Raw genomic sequence first — 688 nt, 5'->3', positions numbered from 1 at the left:
CGAGGCCCCCCCGGGGGGGTGGGGGGGGCGCCCCCCCCCCGCCGTGCCGGCTGGGCAACCTGCTGCCAGTTCTTACATGCTTAAGTAGAGAAGACATCAATTAGTGCCACTGCAAACCGCCCGCACGCAGGGTGTGCAAGGGGACTGAAAAATTAATGAGGGCTTAATTGAAGCATCATGGCTGCCAGGGCTGAGACCGGCACAGCTCAGCTCATGAAACAGGGTGTGCTGAAGGGACAGGGATCAGCTGGTGGTGGGGGAGTGCCAGGCTGAGGGTCCAACAGGGACATCCTGGGGATAGGGACAAGTGTGGCTGGGGGGTACTGGGGTGTCCCCATTTTGGGGGCTGCGACACCCCATTTCCTGGTGCTGGGGAGGTGCCTGGGCTCATGCGGGGCTGGCCCCACTGGTGGCCCTGAGCACACGGGTTGGAGCATCCAGCTGAGCCCAGCACCCAGCTCGGGGCACCCTAACGTGAGCCCAGGCTCAACTGGGGTGTTGGCCCTGGGATTGCAGGGGGGTCACCAGGCTGTCCGGGGGGACCGGCTCTGCAGGCAGCGCTGGCTCTGTGGCCCTTTGCTCCCCGATCCCACAGCAGCATCACCCCAGCTCCCAGCCCCGGGCTCCCTGGGGTGCAGAGCTGCCAGGGCCTCACCTGTTCCTAAAAACCTTCTTTATCCAGTGACAC

This window comes from Egretta garzetta, unplaced genomic scaffold (assembly GCF_000687185.1).
Source record: "Egretta garzetta isolate BGI_Z169 unplaced genomic scaffold, ASM68718v1 scaffold101, whole genome shotgun sequence".
In the NCBI taxonomy this organism is placed as follows: domain Eukaryota; kingdom Metazoa; phylum Chordata; class Aves; order Pelecaniformes; family Ardeidae; genus Egretta; species Egretta garzetta.
This window is presented reverse-complemented; position numbering follows the sequence as displayed.